The 12,541-nt window shown below is 35.2% G+C and overlaps 1 protein-coding gene across 11 annotated transcripts in view; it reads left to right on the top strand.

Annotated features, from left to right (window-relative positions):
• The window catches only part of Ttll7 (tubulin tyrosine ligase like 7), a 145,251-nt gene that overhangs the window by 32,034 nt on the left and 100,676 nt on the right, over positions 1 to 12,541 (top strand). For 2 of the 11 annotated variants that reach the window (XM_078026599.1, XM_078026602.1), the window contains 2 exons: positions 4,055 to 4,135; positions 7,751 to 7,802. The exons of 7 other annotated variants lie outside the window; for them this stretch is intronic. The gene's annotated coding sequence lies outside the window, so the exon portion shown is untranslated. The remainder of the gene's footprint in view (positions 1 to 4,054; positions 4,136 to 7,750; positions 7,803 to 12,541) is intronic. 2 more of the 11 variants (XM_078026600.1, XM_078026601.1) reach the window with 1 other exon arrangement.

Raw genomic sequence — 12,541 nt, 5'->3', positions numbered from 1 at the left:
CTCTATCTGATATGCATGTGGTAAAAAATTGTTCCCAAAATATAAGGTCTCTATTCACCTTGCAGATTGTTTCTTTTGCTGAGAAGAAACTTGTTAGTTTGAATCCATCCCACTTACTGATTCTTTTTTTAAAACAATATATATATATATATATATATATATATATATATATATATATATATATGCCCTCTTTCACCACTTCTATTTAACAGAGTTCTTAAACTCTAGCCAGAGCAAGTAGACAGACGTAAGAAATTAAAAGGATATGGATAGGAAAAGAAGAACTCAAATTAGCACTATTTGCCGATGATATGATCCTATACCTAAGAAGACCCAAAAAATTCCACGAGAAAACTTCTAGAACTAATAAATGAATTTGAAAAAGTAGCAGGATATAAAATCAACACCCATTAATCAAAGGCATTTCTGAACATCAGTGACAAATCCTCTGAAGGAAATGAGGAAAACTATCCAATTTACAATAGCCTCAAAAAAACAAAAATACTTGGGAATCAACTTAACAAAAGAGGTGAAAGACCTCCACAACAAAAACTATAGAATGTTAAAGAAAGACATTAAAGAAGACCTTAGAAGATGGAAAGATCTCCCTTGTTCTTGAATAGACAGAATTAATATTCAAAATGATCATACTACCAAAAGCACTATTCAGATTTAATGCAATTCCAATCAAAATCTAAATTACTTTCCTCGAAGAAATAGAAAAAACAGTCATGAAATTCATCTGGAAAAATAAGAGACCCAGAATAGCTAAAGCAATCCTTAGCAAGGAGAGTGAAGCAGGTGGCATCACCATATCAGACCTTAAACTATACTACTGAGCACTAGTAACAAAAACACCATGTTACTGGCACCAAAATAGACTTGTAGAACAATGGTACAGAATAGAGGACACAGAGACAAACCCATATAACTATAGTTATCTTATATTAGACAAAGGCACCAAAAACATGCATTGGAGAAAAGACAGCCTCTTCAACAAAGGTTCTTGGAAAACTGGAAATCCATATGCAACAAAATGAAATTAAATCCCTATCTCTCACCATGCACAAAACTCAACTCCAAGTGGACCAAGGACCTAGAAGTTAACTCAGTGACCCAGCACCTATTAGAAGAAAAAGTAGGCCCAAATCTCCATCATGTCAGATTAGGCCCCAACTTCCTTAATATGACTCACATACCACAAGAATTAAAATCAAGAATCAATAAATGGGGGCTGGGGTTGTGGCTCAGTGGTAGAACGCTTGCCTAGCATTTGTGAGGTGCTGAATTTGATCCTCAGCACCACATAAAAATAAATAAGAGGGAATGCTTTCAATTTTTCTCCATTTAGAATGATGTTGACCTGGGGCTTAGTATAGATAGCTTTTCAATGTTGAGATATGTTCCTGATATCTCTAGTATTCCTAGTATTTTGAGCATGAATGGGTGCTGTATTTTTTCACATACTTTATCTGCATCTATTGAGATGATCATATGGTTTTTATGTTTGAGTCTATTGATGTGATGAATTACATTTATTGATTTCCATATGTTGAACCAACCTTGCATCCCTGAGATGAACCCTACTTGATTGTGTTACACTATCTTTTTAATGTATTTTTGTATTTGAGTCACCAGAAATTATTGAGAATTTTTGCATCTATGTTCTTTAGAGATATCGTCCTGACGTTTACTTTCTTTGATATGTCTTTGCCTGGTTTTGGAATAGGTAATACTGGCCTCATAGAATGTGTTTGGAAGTGCTCCTTGTTTTTTTATTTCATAAAATAATTTGAAGAGCATTGCTATTAGTTCTTCGTTAAAGGTCTTGTAGAACTCAGCTGTGTATCCATCTGGTCTTGGGCTTTTCTTGGTTGGTAGGCTGCTGATAAGCATCTTCTATTTCATTGCTTGAAATTGATTTGTTTAAATTGTGCATATCATCCTAATTCAATTTGGGCAAATCATAAGACTCTAGAAATTTTCTATTTTATATGAGTAAAAATTTTCAAAATAATTTATAATTATCTTCTGTATTTCTGTAGTGTCTGTTGTAATATTTCCTTTTACATCACATATGTTAGTAATTTCAGTTTTCTCTTTCTTTTCATTAGCATGGCTAGGGGTTTGCCAATTTTATTTAGTTTTTCAAAGAACCAATTTTTGTTTTGTCAATTTTTTCAATTATTTCTTTTGTTTCAATTTTATTGATTTCAGCTCTGATTTTATTATTTCCTATCTTCTACTGCTTTTGGTGTTGGTTTGTTCTTCATTTTCTAGGGCTTTGAGATGTAATGTTAGGTCATTTATTTGTTGACTTTTCCTGCTTTTAAGGAATGAACTTCTTGCAATGAATTTTCCTCTTAGTACTGCCTTCATAGTGTCCCAGAAATTTTGATATGTTGTATCAGCGTTTTTATTTACTAAGAATTTTTTAAATCACCTCCTTGATATCTTTTCAAACCCATTGTTCATTCAGTAACATATTATTTAATCTCTAAGTGTTGGAGTAGCTTTTATTTCTTATTTTATCATTGACTTCTAATTTCATTCCATTATGATCTGATAAAATGTAGGGTAGTATCTCTACTTTTTTATATTTGCTAAGAGTTGCTTTGTGGCATAATATATAGTGTATTTTAGAGAAGGATCCTTGTGCTGCTGAGAAGAAAGTGTATTCACTTGTTGATGGATAATATACTCTTTATATGTCAGTTAAATTTAAGTTATTGATTGTATTATTGAGTTCTGTAGTTTTTTCATTCAGCTTTTGTTTGGAAGATCTATCCAATGGTGAAAGAGGTGTGATAAAGTCACCTAGAATTATTGTGTTGTGGTCTGTTTGACTCTTGAACTTGGGAAGAGTTTGTTTGATGAACGTAGATGATTCATTGTTTGGGGCATATATATTTATAATTGTTATGTCTTGTTGATGTATGGTTTCCCTTAAGCAGTATATAGTGTCCTTCTTTATCCCTTTTGATTAACTTTAGCTTGAAGTCTACTTTATTTGATATGAGGATGGAAATCCCTGCTTGCTTCTGAGGTCCATGTGAGTGGTATGATTTTTCCCAACCTTTCACCATCAGTCTGTGGATGTCTTTTCCTATGAGATGAATCCCTTGGAGGCAGCATATTATTCAGTCTTTTTTTTTTTTTTTGATCCACTCTGCTAGCCTATGTCTTTTGATTGGTAAGTTTAGGCCATTAACATTCAGGGTTATTATTGAGATATGATATGTATTCTCAGCCATTTTTGTTATTTAACTTGACTTGGTTTCTCCTTTGATTCGTTTTTCCTTTAGTATACCACCTCCCTCTGCTGATTTTCATTTCCTCTTCATGGAATATTTTGCCGAGGATGTTCTATAGTGCAGGCTTTCTAGTTGTAAATTCTTTTACCTTTTTTAAATTTTATTTTATTGTTTTAATTGATTTTATTTTTTAAATACATGACAGCAGAATGCATTACAATTCTTATCACACATATGGAACACAGTTTTTCACATCTTTGTATATAAAGTGTGTTCACCACAAATCATGTCTTCATACATGTACTTTGGATAATGATGTCTATCACATTCCACCACCCTTACTAATCCTCTGCCTCTTCCCTTTTCCTCCCACCCCTCTTCCCTATCTAGAATTTATCTATTCCTTCCATGCTACTCCTCCCTATCCCACTATGAGTTATACCCAAAGGACTTAAAAACAACATACTACAGGGACACAGCCACATCAATGTTTATAGCAGCACAATTCACAATAGCTAAACTCTGGAGCCAACCTAGATGCCCTTCAGTGGATGAATGGATAAAAAAATGTGGCATATATACACAATGGAATTTTACTCAGCAATAAAATAGAATAAAAATCATGGCATTTGCAGGTAAATGGATGGCATTGGAGAAGATTTGCTAAGTGAAGTTAACCAATCCCCAAAAAACAAATGCCGAATGTTTTCTCTTTTAACTTTTATTATTGTATCAAGAAATCTAAAGCTTAATTTGCTGTATATGAGGTTCTTAGTTGACATACTTTTTTTTTTTTTCAGAGCTTGGTGTATGTTCCAGGATCTCCTGGCTTTGAGGGTCTGGGTTGAAAAATCTGCTGAGATACGAACTGGTTTCCCCCTGTATGTGATCTGATTCCTTTCTCTTTCAGCCTTTAAGATTCTATCCTTATTCTATATGCTAGGCATTTTCATTATAATGTGCCCTGGTATACATCTATTGTAAGTTTGTACATTTGGTGTCCTTTAAGCCTCTTGTATTTGATTTTCCATTTCAATCTTACGTTTGGGAAATTTTCTGTTATCTCATTGAAGATATTGTGCATTCCTTTGGTTTGAAACTCTGTGCCTTCCTCTATCCCAATAAGTCTTAGATTCTAAGTCTTTCAATGCTATCCCATAATTCTTGGATGTTCTGTTTATGGTTTCTTACTATCCTCCTGTGTGGTCAACTTTATTTTTCAGATTGTATACTTTGTCTTCATTTTCTGACGTTCAGTTTTCCAAGTGATCCAGTCTATTGTTGATGCTTTGTATTGAGGTTTTTATTTGGTTCTTTGTTTCCTTAATTTCAAGGATTTCTGATTTTTTTTCAAAGTCTCCATTTCTTTCTTAAAGTAATCTTTTGCTACCTGTATTTGCTCCATTATCTCTTTGTTGGTGTGATCAATTGATGCCTGCCTTTGTTTCCTTATTTGTTTATTGGTGTCATCAATGGTTGCCTGTATTTGCTCTCTTATCTCTTTGTTGGCATGATCAATTTTTGCCTGTCCTTGCTCATTTAGGTCATTCTTTAATTCACAGATCATTTTAATTATGAGCCTTCTGAACTCCTTCTCTGACATTTCATCAACTGCACTGTCCATGGGTTCTGTTATTTTAGTGTCCTGTTTGTTTGGGGCATTTTCCTCTCTTGTTTTTTATGTTGTCTATGTGTCTTCCTTTCTTGCACTGTGGATCTGAGATATTATAGTTTCTGCCATATAATTTCGTAGTATCCCTGCAGATTATCTGTACCTCACCTTGGTGTTGGGTTTCCAGACCCTACTGGTGTCCCATGATGGATGCTACTGCAGCTAAAGATGAGGGCGACAATAGCAGAGGTAACCTGAGATAGCAGTGGAGGTGCCCCAAGATGGATGCAGTGTCTTTCAGAGATGGGGCTGAAAGGGTGGGCCTTACGCTGGCTTTGGGATGCCTGCTTCAGATGCAGATGCTTTTAGGCCTTGTCTGTTATCCCAAGGTAGAGGCTACTATGTGGTGAAGGCTATAGAGTTGTCTGCAATGTCCCAAGATAGAAGTGGGTTAGGCCTGAGCTCTCAGGTGTGGGGAGGTGGCAGACCTGGGTCTACACTGGGCCTGGGTTCCCTTGCAGGTTGGTGGAGGTGGATCTGGTCCTGAGCTCTGTTTGGTGTCTGCTGGTCGGTGAAGGTGGTCTGGTCCTGTACTGGAGCCTGAGCTCCAGTTGAGGTCTGCTGGTGACGAGATGGACCTGGACCTACCCTGGGCCTGGGCTCCTGTGCAGGTCCTTTTCATATTTTTAATTGGTACATTATAATTATATACAATAGTGGGATTTGTTACATATTCATACATGCACAGTAGAACAATATAATTTGGTCAATTTTGTACCCCAGTATCTCTTCTTTTCCTCCTCTCCTTCTTCCTCCTGTTTCCTTTTCTCTACTTTACTGGTTTTTTTCTATTTTCATGAGATTCTTCAAACCTTTTTTTTCCCCTTCTATTTTTTTTCTCTAACTTCCACATTTGAGAGAAAACTTCCGACTCTTGACCTTCTGAGTTTGACATTTCTTTTAACATAATACTTTTAAGTTCCATCCATTTTCCTGCAAATGAAAAGAATTTTATTCTTCTCTTTGGTTAAATAAAACTCAGTTATGTATACATAGCCCATTTTCCTTATCCATTCATCCATTGATAGACACCTTGGCTGATTCCATAGTTTGGCTATAAACAGGATATGCACATGTTGTTATGGTATGATGATTTAAATTTTTTAGGATAAATGCTAAGGAGTGGTATGGCTGGGTCATACTGTGGTTCCATTCCCAGTCTTTTGAGGAACCTCCATATTGATTTCCAGTGTTTGTACTAATTAACAATTCCACCAAGAGTGTAAAAGTGTTCCTTTTCCCCTATGTCCTCGCCAGCATTTATTTTTGTTTGTATTCTTGATGGCTGACATTCTAACTGAAGTGAGGTGAAATCTCATATAGTTTTGATTTGCATATTCCAGTTAATATGTGGACTATTTTATCATATATTTGTTGTCCATTTGTATTTCTTGTTTTGAGAGTTCCATTGAGGAAGTTATTGCTTTTGCCTGTATGTTGGAGTGTTAACCATAGGTTTTCTTATAGCAGTTGGAGAGTTTCTGGTTTAATTCCTAGGTCTTTGATTCATTTTGAGTTGAGTTTTGTGCAGGGTGAGAGATAAGATGTATTCTCATTCTTTTGCATACGGATTACCAGTTTTTGTAGCATAATTTGTTAAAAAGTCTTTTCTCCAATGTATATTTTTGGCACCTTTGTCAAATATAAGATGGTTACATCTTTTTGGGTTTGTCTTTGTGTCTTCTATTCTGTTTCATTGATCTATGTGTCTGCTTTTATGCCAGTATTATGCAACTTTTAATTTTTTGCTATAGTTCTGTAACATAATTTGAAGTTCAGTATTGGCATGCCATCAGCATTGCTTTTTAAAAACTTTTTTATTAGGAATATTTTTCTTTTTTAAATTTACATATATGACAGTAGTATTAATTTTGACATAATTATAAAAACATAGAATTTGTTCTAATTCAGTCCCCAGGACTTCTGCTTTTCTCTCTTTCTTCCTTACCCTGTTCTTTTCTCTCTGCTCTTTACTGCTATTTGCTTATAGTTTTTTTTTAAATTAGTATCTTATGGATGTACATTGTGGTGAGATTCACTGTGGTATATTCATATATGCACATAGGAAAGTTAGGTCAGATTTATTCTATTGTCTTTCCCTCTCTAATCCCTCCTCTCTTCCCTTCATTCTTATTTGTTTACTCCATTGAACTTTCTTCTATCCTTTCCTCTTATTTTGGAATATCTTCCACATGTCAGAGGAAATATTTGACCTTTGACTTTTTGGAACTCTCCTTTTTCACTTAGCATGATAGTCTCCAGATCCATCCATTTACTGGCAAATGCCAGAAAGTCATTCTTTTTAATGGCTGAGTAATACTTAATTTATGAATACCACTTTTTCTTTATCCATTCATCTGTTGAAGGGCACCTAGGTTGGCTCCCTAGCTTAGCTATTGTGAATTGAGCTGCAGTGAACATTGATGTGGCTGGAACTCTGTATTGTGCTAATTTTTAAGTCCTTTGGATATATATGGAGGAGTGGGATAGCTGGGTCACATGATGTTTTTTTTTTTTCCTAGTATTCTGAGGAATACTCCATACCCTGCTTTCCAGAGTGGTTGCAACAATTTGTGCCCATTTCCTTATGTCTTTGCCGAGGTTTATTGTTACTTGTTTTATTCTTGATAATTGTCATTCTGACTGGAGTGAGATGAAGTCTCAGTGTTGTTTTAATTTGCATTTCTTTAATTGCTAGACATGTTGAACATTTAAAAAAATATACTTGCTATTCATATATGTCATATATTTGTTCTTTTGAGAAGTGTCTGTTCAGTTCCTTTGCCAATTTATTGACTGGGCTATTTTTTTTTCCGGTGTTAAGGTTTTTGAGTTGTTTGCATATCCTGAGTATCAATGCCCTATCTGAGAAGCAGGTAAGAAAAATTTTCTTGCATTCTGTAGATTGTTTCTTCACATACTTAATTGTTTCCTTTGGGGTGAAAAACCTTTTTAATTTGATGCCATTCCATTTATTGAGTTTTTATTTTACTTCTTGTGTTCTAGGAGTTAAGGAAGTCAGTTCCTGAGGCAAAATGTTGGAGTGTTGGGCCTACATTTTCTTTTAGCAGGTGTAGGGTCTCTGCTCTGATACCTAGATCTTTAATCCACTTTGAGTTGAGTTTTGTGCAGGGTGAGAGACGGGGTTAAATTTCATTCTACTACATATGAATTTCCAATTTACCCAGAACCATTTGTTAAAAAGGCTATCTTTTCTCCAGCATATGTTTTTGGTGCCTTCGTCTAGTGTGAGATAGTGGTATTTATGTGTGATTGTCTCTGTGTCTTCTGTTCTTTTCCATTGGTCTTCTCCTGCTTTGGTGCCAAAACGATGCTGTTTTTGTTACCATAGTTCAATAGTACAATTTGAGGTCTGGTATTGTGATGCCTTCTGCTTTGCTTTTCTTGCTAAGGATTGCTTTGGCTATTCCAGTTCTCTTATTTTTTTTTTTAAGTGAATTTCATGACTTGCTTTTTCTGTTTCTGGTTGAGGAACATCATTGGAATTTCAATGAGAATTGCATTTGATAGAATTGCTTTGGCTATTCTGGTTCTTTTATTCTTCCAAATGAATTTTGACTGCTCCCTTCCAGTTCTGTGAAGAATGTCATTGGTATTTTGATGAGGATTGCACTGAGTTTGTATATTGATTTTGGCAATATGGTCATTTCATAAGTATTAATTCTGCCTACCCATGAACATGATAAATCTTTTTATCTTCTAGTGTCTTCTTCAGTTTCTTTGATCAGTGTTTTATAATTTTCATGGTGGAGGTGTTTTTAACTTCTTGGATAGATTTATTGCTAGTATTTTTTTTTAGGTTATTGTGAATGGAATTGTTTTTCTCATTTCTTTTTCGGCAAATCCATTATTGGTGTATAGGAAAGCTATTTATTTTTGGATGCTGATTTTGTATCTTGCTGCTTTCCTGAATTTATTTGTTGGCTGTAAAAGACTTCTGGTAGAACTTCCTGGATGTTCTTAGTGTAGAACAATATCATTTGCAAACAGTGATAATTTGACTTTTTTTTAATTTTTATCTATTTTATTTCCTTCTCTTGCCTAACTGTATTGGCTAGAATTTCAAGTACTATATTGAATAGGAGTGTGAGAGTGTACATCTCTGTATTGTTCTGAATTTTAAAGACAAGTGTTTTCAGTTTTTCCTCATTAATTATGATTTTGTCTTTGGGTTTGTTTTATATAGCCTTTATGATGAGGTATTTCTGTTCATAATGCCTTCAGCATTTTTATCACAAATGGGTAATGACAGAGGAAAATTATAAGCTATCTTTAAATAAGCAAACCAATAACTTGAAATGCTTTCAGTTTAATTTTAGTAATCACTATACCCAGTTTTCTAATTTAACAGTACTAAAGACAATGAATTATCCATGAAGTGATGATTTATATTTACAACAGTGATACATTTAATGTTGTGTTACATGAAATATTATTTGTAAATGACATTTCAAATTTAGTGATGTAACTCTGGATGGAATCAGTACAATCTAGAGTAAACTGAAAAATTACCATTGTCTATCATACAAGTATGTTCTCCTGTACCTGCATCCTCTTTGGAAATCTAAATATTTACTTTATTAAATTACCCTTTTATTCTTTTACCAAGAGTAAACTTGAGGAAAGTATGGTAATCAGGGAAATACACTGAACATCGAATATCTGTGTTTACTTTGAGGAAATAATTATAAACAATAAAATTGAATAGAGAATTTTTCAGCTGTTGTTTAAAATTGTTAACTTTAATTTTAAAAATGTTTGAGCTGGGGGTGGTGGTGCTTTCCTGTAATTTCAGCAACTTCGGAGGCTTGGTCAGGAAAGATTGCAGTTTGAGGATAGCCTCAGCAGCTTGATGAGACTGTCTCAAATTAAAAAACAAAAAAAGGATAAAGCACCCTTGGGTTGAATCTTCAGTACTACCAAAACAAAACAAAACAACAACAACAGCAACAACAACAACAACAAAATTATGGAATGCTGGAGTGCCTACCATGTTCAGAAGATGTTTCTTTATTAGTCAAGGGACAATTACTCTTTTGTATGATTCATAAGTACAAATAAGCAAGAATGGCCGTGTTCTGAGAATAAAGATTTTATGTTGAAATTAATGTTTGTACTTAACTCCTTATTCTTCTCATTAAGAAGAATATATTTATAAAATTTTAAATAAGAATAAATGACATGAATGCTTTCTATAAATAGCTTTAATGTTCCTCATTGATATCCTTATTACAACTCACTGCCTCCTTTCATGAAGGAAAATTAATTCCATTTGACAGTTACCTGATTTTCACTATGAAGTCAGCATTCTTACTTTTTCCTTGACAGCATAAGATGAGAACTTCATGAGGAGAGGTGTAATAATGAGGGACTTTGAATTGAGAAAGATACTTCAGCTCCCTAGCCTTAGTGTTAAAAGAGGTCAAGAGCAATGATAATTTTCCAGACCGATATCTTAGTTTCCTTTGAGTCTTCCTATATATATATATATATATATATATATAATATATATTATATATATATATAATCTACTAATATTTGTAATAATGTCTTCTGCCTGGAATTCAGCTGTTTTACTGTGTTTTAGTTAGCTTTCTCACTGCTGTGACTAAAAGACCTGATCAGAACTATTGTAGAGGAGGAAAAGTTTTTTTGTGGCCTCAAGTTTCAGAGGACTCTATTCATAGACAGTAGGCTCTATTCCTCCGGACTCCAGGTGAGGCAGAACATCATGGGAAAAGAGTGTGGCAGCGGGTGAGGGGAAGTGGCTCACTTGATGATCAGGAAGCAGAGAGAGAGAGAGAGAGAGAGAGAGAGAGAGAGAGAGACAGACAGACAGACAGACAGACAGACTCCACTCAGCAGATACAAAATATATACCCCAAAGGCATGCCCCAATGACCCACTTCCTCCAGCCACCCCCATCTGCCTTAGGTTACCACTGACTGAGTTAAAGCTCTTATAACCCAGTCATTTCTCCTCTAAAGCTTCTTGCATTGTCTCACAAATGAACTTTTGGGGGGCATATTACACCCAAACTATAACATACAGTTTCATCTAACTAGAACCCAAGTGATAATCAAGAAGTAAATATAATTGAGTTCTGGTTAATCAAAGAAAAGAAACATCTCCATTGATAATGTGAATTTATATATTATTATCTGTTTGCCATTTGAAACCTGCTAATGTACTTATCTTCTTGGTAGATGAGTGAGGAGCAGAGGGTAAGGAAAGCAGAAAGAAATGTCAGGCAACGTCATTTTGGGGTTAAGTGAGATGAAGGGCTGGTACTCATGACACCCGTATTTTTCTGGCTAATTTTATTATTGCCCAGGATCATAACCACAAATACCTGTGATAGTGGCTCTTCATTATTATTTTCCACTGAGTTTGCTATTGTTTTTGGCAAGTCCAAAGGCATGGTGCTTTTCTGTAATTTGCTTCAAATCAAGGCATTTCCCCCCAGCATCATGGATTCTGGTCCTTATCCCGCCCAGCCCTGGAAGAACTATCAAAAACAAGTGGTGGTGTATGGGAATGGTCCTAGGTTGAAATGCTGCTCCCACTTCTTCCCCAGGTTCATCACTGCAGTCCTTAGTACAACTTACTACTTCCTTTCTTCAAGGAAAATTCCATTTGACCCTTAATATGACTGACTTTATGAAGTTTAGCATCCTCATTTTTCCAGCATTCTCACTTTTCCTTGAATCCAAGCTTCTTTATTTCTTGTATGCCTTTGGTCATTTTCCAGAATCCTGAAATGTTTGTTTCTTTGACAGTTTTGTGCAGTTTTATCATTGTCATTTGAGGAGAATTGCTGAAAGCAATCTGATTCTGATTCTATATCCTTTATTTTAAAAGCAGAGATTGAATCCAGGGGTGTTTTACTATTGAGCTACTATTCCCAGTCCTTTTGATTTTTTATTTTTGAGACAGGATCTCACTAAGTTATTGAGGATTTTGCTAAATTGCTGAGGCTGACCTTGAACTGATCCTCCTATCTTACCCTTTGAGTCACTGGGATTACAGTCATATGCCACCCTGTCTGGCTCTAGGTTCATTTTCATTTGAAATATGAGAAGTTATATTTTTGGTGAGACTTGCATTAGAAAACCTATCTAGGTTATGAATGAATAACTTAAACCATTTCCACCTCTGGGTCCAAAACTTGTGAATTTTAGAACTAGAAAGGATCTGAGTTCCACCTTCTCTCTTTTTCACATTTATGATTGTAAACCTGAGTGCCTTCTGCAGATTGTTGATGTCATTGATTTAGAAATAGCTCATGCATGAGTCAGTCATTGCTTTCCCCTGCCCTCTACAGCAGAGGAACTGATGTTCTTCCTCTGTGCTCAGCCCTCTGACTCTGAGCTAATCCAGGTCTAAGTGCAGAAGGATTCTCAGCCCTGCCCAGGGGTGAGTCTCATGTGAATTGTGGTGTATTGAACCAGAAGCACAAGCAGTCTTTGTTTCCAGGAGATTTGGATGCGCATTCTAGTTTGAGAACTACTGGCATGGTGTAAAGGCTCAAAAGGTGTTTACTGCTGCCATGAGTTATGTATACTAGACATTTTGATAGATAGTAAGTTGCTGT

Source organism: Ictidomys tridecemlineatus, chromosome 11, assembly GCF_052094955.1.
Source record: "Ictidomys tridecemlineatus isolate mIctTri1 chromosome 11, mIctTri1.hap1, whole genome shotgun sequence".
NCBI lineage: Eukaryota > Metazoa > Chordata > Mammalia > Rodentia > Sciuridae > Ictidomys > Ictidomys tridecemlineatus.
Note: the sequence above shows the minus strand (reverse complement) of the source record. Positions and strands in the feature narration are given on the sequence as shown.